The 11259-nt window shown below is 31.5% G+C and overlaps 1 protein-coding gene across 3 annotated transcripts in view; it reads right to left on the reverse strand.

The window, feature by feature from the left end:
- Positions 1-10166, reverse strand: part of LOC131664602 (actin-related protein 1) — a 462784-nt gene extending 452618 nt beyond the window's left edge. Inside the window, exons 1-5 of one of the 3 annotated variants that reach the window (XM_058935859.1) lie at positions 9769-10166; positions 8935-9208; positions 8267-8358; positions 7580-7780; positions 3923-5171 (exon numbers count right to left, since the gene is read on the reverse strand). The gene's annotated coding sequence lies outside the window, so the exon portion shown is untranslated. Of the gene's footprint in view, positions 1-3922; positions 5172-7579; positions 7781-8266; positions 8359-8921; positions 9209-9768 lie in introns of all 3 variants that reach the window. The other 2 variants (XM_058935850.1, XM_058935868.1) reach the window with 2 other exon arrangements.
- Between the last annotated feature and the right edge of the window lie 1093 nt (positions 10167-11259).

Consider the following 11259-nt stretch of genomic DNA (forward strand, 5'->3'; position numbering starts at 1 on the left):
TCTGTCTCTCTCTCACCGAATAATAATTCATTGTAAATCCTGTTCGCGTGCGTTAGTCTTTCGGCTAATAAAAGACTGTATTTTTTTTTAATAATTAAAGTTAGTTAATTTCATTCGCCGATTACGTCATTTAATTTCCCATTAGTTTAAGCGATTTGTAAAGGCTTAGGTACCGATGCGAAAACAGCCCGACACAAATAACATTTTATAAAAAAAAATTATCACATCTCACGTATGTCTAATTGTACTTCTCGAAAAAATAATTATTTGTTATTGTACCATTATATTTCTCATAAAAAATAAAAAATATCGTCATCGATAATTCACCTCCTATTTATTCACATAAAAGACATAATTAAGCAAAAATAAATTCACAGAAAAATTGTACCTTCTATAATCTGAATTGTACCATCAGTATAATTCTATAAATTTGTTTCTAAAAGAAATAATAGAACAAATACAAATTACAACTAATTGTTACAACTTACAAGGATGCCATCCGGAAATGCACTTTGCACAGGCGTAGAGCGTTGTAATTGTCCTATTATTTCTTTTAGAAACAAATTTATAGAATTGTACTGATGGTACAATTTAGACAACAGAAGGTACAATTCTTCTGTGAATTTATTTTTGCTTAATTATGTCTTTTATGTGAATAAATAGGAGATGAATTATCGATAACGATATTTTTTATTTTTTATGAGAAATATAATGGTACAATAACAAATAATTATTTTTTCGAGAAGTACAATTAGACATACGTGAGATGTGATCATTTTTTTTAATAAAATGTTATTTGTGTCGGGCTGTTTTCGCATTGGTGCTTAGGTTTTAATCCGATTTCATCTAGGGGATTAACCCCCCCCCCCCGGTCCAGCCTGCATAATTAGTGCGATATTAAAAAAAATATATTAATCGAAAGATTTTTATTTGCCCAATTCAAATTTATTAACAGATTAATTTGCCCATTATTCTTTTCTTCGCAAAAAATTGTTAGACAATTTTTTTTCCCTACTATTTCAAATATCTGTATCTCTTGTATTAAACGATATTTTTGAGCATACTAAATTGTAAAAAATTGCCCCCGGCCTGATTTAATTTGCCCACTTGACTGCTATTAAAAATATTCAATAGATTATTTTCCAAAACTGAAAAATCATAATTAATAATAACAATTTACTACAGTGTACAGGATTTGTGCACTGCGTATGTTCAGAATGAAGGCCGTAACTTCGAGTTACGAAAGTTATATGCATGCATGTTTACTGGACTGCTGTCGACTGCCCTGCACTACCATGTTGCTTTTTGTTATAAAGGTAATAAATAATAAACGTATTTCACTACTTAGTTTAACTTACGTCACAGTAATCACCATTGAAGATAACAAAAACGTGAATTGAAAGCAATAATAAATTTCTTTAATCTAGCACATTATACATACCAACTTTTTTAACATAAACATATATATTTGAAAAATTGACTTTGTTTACATATTTTTTACAGGTTCTACCTCCTCTCTTTTCAACCTTCTCATTATGTATGAAAAATTTCATTAGTCTCCAAAATGTTCATGATAATTAGTTTCATCAAGCCAAAACTTGTACGTCTATAATTTGGTATTATACGAATATCTGAGCAAGTTACGGTGCAGTTATTATAATAACTGATCTATTAAATATTATTTTTTGTTATAAAGGTAATAAATAATAAAATTAATAGCAATTATAAATTTCATTAATCTTACATATATTTCTTTCTCAAAGATATATATATATATATAGTTTTTTTTAATTATAACTGGAATATTTAAGGTTATGGTGTATGAGTTATATAATCAATTTTTGCATAAACAATTCCACTAATTTTGATTGCAGGTGTTGTAGGAGACAAAACGTTTCTATACTTAACGAGGTCGTTTCTTTTAATCCAGTTGGTATTTGATAAACAATAAGCTACATAATGTCCAATTCCTTGAGAATCATAAGGTGGAATATATTTTACTATTCCACATAGTACAAACATTTAATGTTGTATTGTCAATATTCGTGGCACAGCTCCGAAATTAGTAGTGAACTTTTCTGAATCCAAATTCAGTTCAGATTATGCATACGTTGATTTTCTGTATGCTTAATCGGTGTCAATCCATTTATTCTAGATCAAATTGTCCAGTAATGGTGCAACGAATGGTGTGCCACAGCCTTCAATTAGTCCAGCAGCTTCTGGTAAGCAGCAAGTTCAAACAACACATATACACATCTGTTTATGCAATTCTAATTATAATTACAATTTTAGCAGCTGCGCCGTCAAGAAACTCAACAACTCCATCATCAGTACCTTCAAATCCCAAACCATCGAAGAGACATAAGAGTCTGCAAAACTCTGAAAATGATTCTTCTAGCACAGAGGCTGAAACAGGTAGCAATGATTCTATGGTCGACACAGAGGAAGAAGGTTTCAGTGAACCTTTGATGCTGAACGAGATAGAATTAGTATTCAAACCTCATCCTACAGAAATGGCTGGAGATAATTCTCTGATTAAGGCTCTCAAAGAAAATAGTATTAGATATATTAAGACGACGGCAAACTGTACATGTAATGCTTATTTACATCAGTACTTTGAATCGACTTAAAATAAAATTTATTAAAAATTAATTATGTGGTTTTAACATATTTTAGTGGACTATTTGAGTAAATATTTGGCACAAAAAAAGACCTTTGAAGAGTGTAAAACAATCGCTTTATTGATTGCGTGATTTTGGTACTCTCGTTAAATTAATGTAACGAACTTGTTTTAATTGTCTTTGTTGAGTACTGATTTACTTATTCAGTTTTTAAAATATTAGATTGATATTTCAAGAATAATCTTGAAAAGTATAAAAATTACCTTTCTGTTGTTTTTTTTTACTTCTTCTATCCATGAGTAAATGAAATAATCGTACATTTTTATGTGTTTAGTAAAGTAAGCATAAAAATTACTGCCAGAACTTTGATTAGCTGATTATGCAAACGTTCTTGCGCACTTTTAAATCTAAAGAAAACTTCAACCAGAAAATAATTTTATTTAATGAATGTTGAAGTGTATTTGTAAATAGAAAGCTTAAATCACCACCATGTTTGTTTGGAAATCAACTTTCAGAAATCAATATTTTAACGATTTATTGTAGAACATTTTTAACAGGCGTATTTTCTTAATTTATTAGAATGAAGATTAGATGAAATGTATGCGAACAAATGATTTGAACAGATCAACTTTTGAAAGAAATGGTTCGCTTCTTTGACAATGATGGCTTTTGTCATGTTGTATCTATGTTGTCCAAATAGTAGATTTTAATTTGATGTGACTGTACATATCAAATTGTAAATGATGTAACAGGCTGCCGTTTAACCTGTGACTTATAAATCGTATTTATTACTTCGGTCAAGCGACGCCTTGTTAGCTGCGTGCCGTAAGCACGTTAACCTACCTGGTGCGGGAATGCGCCTTCGCAGAGTCTCCTCGCCAATCCGAGTTGGGTTCCCCAACTCGCCACTTGGCGGCGCTGTCGTTCCTGTTTAGCAGCGCTCCTACGGCCGCTGCTGGAAACCTGGTTTGCGATTCGCTTCTACCGATATCCGCGCGATCCGTGCTACGCTACCGGCTTATTCGAATCGAATGTCAACAAACATGCATCCCGGACAAAGGAAAGACAAAGCAACGACTCGATTAAGAATAACGGTTGATCGCTTTATTCCAATAAATTGAATACACGGGGGGTTTGCCGAGAGACTCTCGCTCGCTAACTCAGATGACAATGTAAACGAATGGAGAGAGAGAGAAAACCGCGATCGCCGCGAACTAACCGCTCGCACGCAATAAATAATTTCTTCGCGCACGCTGCGCGGGATCGCACGCTAACAACAATGTAGAAGGTTGTGCACCTACCGCGAGATAGAATAGGATACGGTGGCCAACCGTATCCGATACGCAAGTCGCAGATTCGCTGCTCCCCTGCTCGCTACTCTGCCGCTTCTGTTGTTGTTGTTATTGTTGGTGTTGCTGCTGTGTGTGCGCACGTTGTCTTTTCGCCGGATTTCCTGCTGCTCTCTCCGCACTCAGCACACCACACTCAAGTTCTGCGACACTCGGGGAAACCTCCTTTCTCGCACGACCACAAAACGCGTTGACGGCTCGAAAGGGTTAGCTCGACGTAGCCGGACTGAGTGACACAGTCATACTGACTACCGAACTCTCCCCTCCCGGTCATTGCCCCTACGCGCCCTCTCTCTCTCTCGAACCGATCGCGGCTATACCGCTCAGCCGCTTATTAACCCACGCGAGTCGAACGATTTTCGGTAATCGTTGCAATGATTAGAAATGACCACAATTTGTTGATATTTTTAAACTTCTGTAGTAACAACTATAGTGATTCACCACCAAAACCTAAAAATACAGATACAGTACAGTATGCATGAATTTTGTAAAATACAATAAAAAATAAAACGATTAATAAAACTTGATGGGTGTGAACAAAATATTTTAATGTAATTCCACAATTAAAACTCCAAATTACCTTTTCATTATTATTCAAGAAAGCGTGTTTTGCGATTAGACACCGATACAAAGATCTGTTGAAATTGACGAAATATTTGAAATTCATTTTTTTCTTGGTGACGTAATTTTTGAATGAAAATAATAAAGAAAAGTGTAAGCAAGTTTACTACAAAACTCACTTAACTTTTTAATATAAATTTGAACATACTGATCTGATCACACTTGATAAAATTAAAATTAACAAAACTTGAGCTTCAATCTATTTCTAAATATTTATATACAAGTTATTTTCCTATAAGTCATCATTTTCAATTTTATAATACACATCAGAGAAGCGTAACAATTATAGCATTTCTGTATAATACAAAAGCAGATATTATTAATTTATTATCCTTTACATGCAAAATTCATATTTTTATGAGATGCGAATTTTGAATTTGGCACGTTTAAAACAAAAGAATTAAGTATCTGACAGCCAGTGCGAAGTCCGTCTATAAGCTTTTCGAATTTGTTTTGTTTCCTCTTTGTTGATCAATCCAAATCTGTTAAGTATTCGAATGCCGCATATTGTTCTGATTTTTTTATTTCATCTTGTTCATCAAGTTGACCACTGCCATTGACCACTGCCACTTGTTCGTTCCTGAAAAACGTTTTTTAAAATTAATAATTGATTCAATAGTTAAAAAATGAATGTGATTCGAAAATTCTATGAAGCATGTGCATTTTTTGAAGAGCGTGAGGCTCACAAGAAACTATATGGTATTGTCATAGAGGTATTGTCATATTATCAAATTTGCGTTCTTGGTGTGGTGAAAAAAATGTCAAATTGTTTGACACCATTCCGTATAATCTCTTTTACGCCAGTGTGTTTGGAGCTTGGTTAATTTTAAGTAATGGTGGTATGGAAAATTTAATAAGTAAGTGCATTTATGTTTTGTGAATGTTATTCATATTTTAAAAAATGACCCAATTATTCCTATCTTCCACAGTTGAAGAAATGATAAAAATTTATGGTCATGCTATTGCGCTGCACAATGGAAATGAAAACATTATTCCTATTTTTAAAAATAATTACATTTTCATGTAAGTACACATAAATCTTATCACATACAAAATTAAATTTAAAACTTAATACTAAATTTATCAATAAATAATTTGCAGAGAAAACGTAAATAATTAAAAAAGCAGATTTAATATTAATCATTATTATTTGATCATTTTATAAAAAATGACTGGACGTAAACCATCAGTTGCACCGAATACATTGAAAATAAAACTCCTTGACTTCAATATCTATAATAAAGATGGAACACTCAAAAACAGAAATGACATTGTTTGGAAAGACGTATGTTCATCAGTTGATAATAAAATAAATGATCTCAACTTGTTTAAAATGGTAAAACAAGATAGGCTCAATATTCTCACTAATTATGTTAAACACAAAGGTTTAGAAAAAATTATTAATTTTGAAAATAATAATAAAAATGATGAAAATAGTGATTTTGATATAAGTAGTAATGAACTGGAAATAAACGTAGCAAAGAAATCATCAAAGAATAAGAAGAAAGCCAAATTAGTTTTTTACATCACAGTGCCAACTGAAAAATGGTTACAAATCAGTCCAACTGAAAAAATATGTAAAAGTGGACGTACAGGAAAAGTTTTACAAGAAGGTTGGACTGACATTGTCAGAGCATCAATATGGGAGTGTGAAAAACTACCTTGTGCTTATAGTTTTGATAGGCACTATATTGGAAGTGACAGTGGATATATTAAAATAGCGAAGAACATTGTACAGATGAAAATTGCTTTGTGAAAATTTATTTACTTTGTGAAATAGAACCAACAAAAGATAATCCTGCAATTTTGAAAGTTATTACTAAGGATACACGACAGATACCACATACTAAAAAAATAAGACTGCAAAAATTAGCAAAACAGATAATTGAACAACAACTTTTAAATCAGAAACCAAAACAATGGAGACGAGCTGAAGTAAAAAAGCGAATGACGTATGGTGATCCTGAACCTGGAGATTTATTTAAGCTGTCACAATTGCAAAATGCTAGACAAGACGCCAAAAACAAAGAAGTTGGAATAGGGCGAAGAATAAAATTATTTGATTCGCTCACCGAAATAAAAAATAATGTGGAATTCAGCAAATACATTCGAGGAATAGGATATGATCATTTTTTTTACTGTATTGGTCACCAGAGCAAATTAGCGTATATAATGACATATTAGACATTTTTAGTAACATAGTATCACTAGATGCTACAGCATCAATAACATTAAAAATAGATAGACCTCATGGGAATTCCAGTGACATTTTTTTATCAATTATGTGTATTCATATAGACAAATTAATTGTACCTATTTCTCAAGCACTATCAGAAAAAAATGATACATGTTTTTATGTTTATTGGCTACAAAGTTGGATACAGTCAGGAGGCAAAATACCAAAGGAAATAGCAACTGACATGGGCAAATCAATACAGAATGGCATATGCATAGCTTTCAATTCTGTAACTTTTAAGGTATACAAGGATACATTTCTTCTGATTTTATTCGAAGAACCAGTATCGATATCAATTTATACACAAATATGAACTGATGTAGCTCACGTGATACACGCGGTTAGTAGATGGCCATGTTTCACAAAAACAATATCAGCAGTAAAGCTGTTATTCGTACAGTGTGTTGAGTATATGACTACAGTTGACAAACTGAAAACTTTTGAAAAAATAATGAAATATGTTCTGATTGTTGCTTACAGTAAATTTTATGATATTGAGTGTCAGAAGGCTATGACATATTTGGTCAAAGTAATTCAAACATTCGAATTCAATTTAAATACTTCTGGAATAATAAAATCTGATGATGTAATTCATCATCACAACATTCAAAGCGATGGAAATCCAATCAAAACAAATAAAAAGTTTACATTGACATATTCTTACATTACTAAAATCAAAGTAGATGTTATATCAAAAATAAAAAATGAAAGCAACTCAGAGATTGGTGTACAAAGTAATGATTAATACTTACCAGATTTTGGAAATAGATTGATGGAACTCTCCAAAGATTTTGTTTGCTGGACTAATGTGATGCAACCGTATTTCCAAAATCTTCACAAGGAAGCATGTATTGGAGATGTCAAAGCTTCTATGAAAAATACAATTGTGCGAGCAGATAAATTTCTTGTTATGCATTGCCGTGACATTGAAGCTGATATGTTGTTGGCCAGAGCTGCAATCAATAATAGATTGAATGTTAGCAACAAAGAATTGGAAAAAATTAAAATAACTAATTGTGATGTTGAGCATCTAATGGTTATTGAGAGATGGAGAAACAAGTACATGAGTATTATTGGCGAAAATAATATTTTTGATGAAACTATTATTACTTGAACGCCATTGTGTAAGAATCATTTATTATTGTTATTATAATTTGCAAAAAATTGTATATACAATAAAATGTCTTTTTATTTTCAGATTTATCTTCACTGCAATCAATTACTGACAATGAAAATCTAAATCACCATGAACATAAGGAAAGCAAATTGCAATGAAATAATGTAAAAAAAGTACTCATGTACATGAGCCCTGATATAAAAGAAAATAACACTCATGGAGATATTTCGTTAGATCACAATTATGCTTATCAAGGAAGCGCAAAAAAATATAGTCCATTATTAAATCATATAGAATCAAGGAATACAAATATCAAAGATACCTCTGTCAATGAAATAGCTGAGAAGCCCAGAGGAGTACATGTCCGCCCAATTCCTGAAATTAGTTTGTACTTGCAGCAAGAGCGTACTTCATCTAAAATCAGTGCAAGAAAAAGAAATATTATCAACGGAAACAAACAAACAGAAAGATCAATCAAAAATAGAAAAATTAAATTTTCAAACACATGTAGCTTTGACACAATCACAGAGATTTTGACTAACACATGTATTAAAGTGGTAAAATTTAAAAACTTTATAGTAAGAAGCAAAAATGAGAAATTGACAAAAAATTATTTGTGTTATGCTAATACAGTGCATAATCACTTAACATCAGGAGTAACAAATACATTCTACACTAATTGAGCACACATCCTGTATTCTATTTTCAAACAAGAAGGCAATAATGTTGACTGCAATGGAAATATGTCAACTATTTTCAACACTAGTAAATCTGTATGAAAGTACTACTGAAAAGATGGAATGCACTAGTTGCGGATTCAAAAACGAGTTTCAAAGAATAATTACATTTTTACCTAACTTAAATATTGCTTGGTTAAACAACTATCAAAATTTAGAAATAGAACTCAATAATCATTTTGAAAATAAAATCTATAATTGCCAAAATTGTAACGAGATAAGTTTAATAAGTAAATATACCTTAGGGCCTTACTTATGGATTGACACCGATGAAGCATACAGAAAATCAACGTATCCAGAATCTGAACTGAATTTGGATTCAGAAAAGTTCACTACTGATTTCGAAGCTGTGCCACGAATATTGACAATACAACATCAAATGTTTGTGCTATGTGGAATAGTAAAATATATTCCACCTTATGATTCTCAAGGAATTGGACATTATGTAGCTTATTGTTTATCAAATACCAACTGGATTGAAAGAAACGACTTCGTTAAGTATAGAAACGTTTTGTCTCCTACAACACCTGCAATCAAAATTAGTGGAATTGTTTATGCAAAAATTGATGATATAACTCATACACCATAACCTTAAATATTCCAGTTATAATTAAAAAAAACTATATATATATATATATATCTTTAAGAAAGAAATATATGTAAGATTAATGAAATTTATAATTGCTATTAATTTTATTATTTATTACCTTTATAACAAAAAGTAATATTTGATAGATCAGTTATTATAATAACTGCACCGTAACTTGCTCAGATATTCGTATAATACCAAATTATAGACGTACAAGTTTTGGCTTGATGAAACTAATTATCATGAACATTTTGGAGACTAATGAAATTTTTCATACATAATGAGAAGGTTGAAAAGAGAGGAGGTAGAACCCGTAAAAAATATGTAAACAAAGTCAATTTTTTAAATATATATGTTTATGTTAAGAAAGTTGGTATGTATAATGTGCTAGATTAAAGAAATTTATTATTGCTTTCAATTCACGTTTTTGTTATCTTCAATGGTGATTACTGTGACGTAAGTTAAACTAAGTAGTGAAATACGTTTATTATTTATTACCTTTATAACAAAAAGCAATATGGTAGTGCAGGGCAGTCGACAGCAGTCCAGTAAACATGCATGCATATAACTTTCGTAACTCGAAGTTACGGCCTTCATTCTGAACATACGCAGTGCACAAATCCTGTACACTGTAGTAAATTGTTATTATCAATTATGATTTTTCAGTTTTAGAAAATAATCTATTGAATATTTTTAATATCAGTCAAGTGGGCAAATTTAATCAGGCCGGGGCAATTTTTTACAATTTAGTATGCTCAAAAATATCGTTTAATATAAGAGATACAGATATTTGAAATAGTAGGGAAAAAAAAATTGTTTTTATCAATTTTTTGCGAAGAAACAAATGATGGGCAAATTAATCTGTTAATAAATTTGAATTGGGCAAATAAAAATCTTTCGATTAATATATTTTTTTTTAATATCGCACTAATTATGCAGGCTGGACCGGGGGGGGGGGGATTAAGCGGATTAGGCATAAAGTTGCTCATACCTAAGATACATCGAGTGTCACAAGTCACGTGACTTAAAGTGAGTTCAACTCCGTTGGAAAGAAGACAATTAAACGAAATCATCTGACGTAAAGGCGAATACACGTACAATTATACGTGTTTAACGGAGCGGCGGTTAGCTCTGCATCGTGGGAGTATGTGCTTCAATAAATTTCTCATTTTTTCAGATAACCTCCTCCGTTACAATATTAATTATTTTGGAAAAGTAAGAGGGGTGCAATTAAAACGGGTAAGGGTTCAATATTATTGCCTTGTTTTTTTGCAAAAATATTAAGTATTACTAAAGATATCGCAGTTGCAAAAAACGAAAAAATTATCACAGTTTTTAATTTTTTTTGGGACAACTGAAAGGGTTCAATTAAAATAATGAGCATTTTTCGAGGGTTCAATTAGAGATATTTCGAATGGTATTTTTTTCACTGTCTATTACATTTTGAAGGCTAGGATAAGGTAGGCCGAATATCCTGAAAAAGGGACAACTGATTCTACATTTCAGTCGATGCAAAGAGCAGTTGAATCGGGTGCTCCTGTTTTCGGTATAAAAAACGCCACACCTTTGCTACTTTTGAATAATTTTAATATAATTCATGGTTTTGTCCCATGTCTAATGTACTGTTTTGATCTGCGTGTAGGCAAACAATTTTGCAACTATGGATTGACTTCATCTAATAAACCTTACTCAGTTCCTTAAAGAAAAGTAAATACCATTAATCAATATTTAAAAAACTTCAAAGTGACGACGCAGTTGGTACGATTGTCACGTTCTTTAGATGATCGAGCATATTAGAAAGCGTTAGAGTGATCTAATTGGATCTTTTTTTACAGTATTCCGATATTGAAATTAATATCACAACAAATTCCAAATTTTGAAAACTATATGAATCATTGGGCCTTATTAGTAGAAGCATATTATACATTATTGCAAAATGAAATAACTATAAAAGAATTACGAAGAGCAGATTGTCTTTTAAAAAAATTT

The sequence above is a fragment of the Phymastichus coffea genome, unplaced genomic scaffold (assembly GCF_024137745.1).
Source record: "Phymastichus coffea isolate CEN01 unplaced genomic scaffold, Cenicafe_Pcof_1.1 PCOF00003, whole genome shotgun sequence".
NCBI lineage: Eukaryota > Metazoa > Arthropoda > Insecta > Hymenoptera > Eulophidae > Phymastichus > Phymastichus coffea.